Source organism: Octopus bimaculoides, chromosome 5 (assembly GCF_001194135.2).
Source record: "Octopus bimaculoides isolate UCB-OBI-ISO-001 chromosome 5, ASM119413v2, whole genome shotgun sequence".
In the NCBI taxonomy this organism is placed as follows: domain Eukaryota; kingdom Metazoa; phylum Mollusca; class Cephalopoda; order Octopoda; family Octopodidae; genus Octopus; species Octopus bimaculoides.
The window spans coordinates 45,463,608-45,464,201 of record NC_068985.1 but is presented as its reverse complement, the minus strand read 5'-3'; positions in this window follow the sequence as shown (position 1 = coordinate 45,464,201).

The window sequence follows — 594 nt, the reverse complement described above, 5'->3', positions numbered from 1 at the left end:
ACACACACACACACACACACACACACACACACACACACACACACACACACATACACACATGTATGAATGCATGTATGCATTCAAAAACATGACACACAAACACGAACACGTTGCATAGATATGTAGACCGATAATTAACAATCGATCATACTTCACACGCATGTGTACGTAGACATACATGATTATTATACATTATACGTTTCTATCTATCTATCTGTATGTATGTCTGTCTGTCTATCTATCTATCTATCTATTCATACTTGAATACATTTAGAAATAAACAAACACACACATATGAAAATATCGCTTGTATGAATGCATTTATGCACACACAGACACACACACACACACACACACACACACACACACACACACATACACACACACACACACATACACACATACACACAAACTCCACACCGCTCCGTTTGAATTATCGCAGGCCCACATAATGAATCTTGAATCTAGAGAAATAGCCACACAGAAGTTAGTATAATTAAATACTAATTAGAGACACAATCCAAAGATGTAAACATGGTTGGTATCCCATCTCCACACGCTTCAATATTTCCCCATATCAACATTCCTCACCAT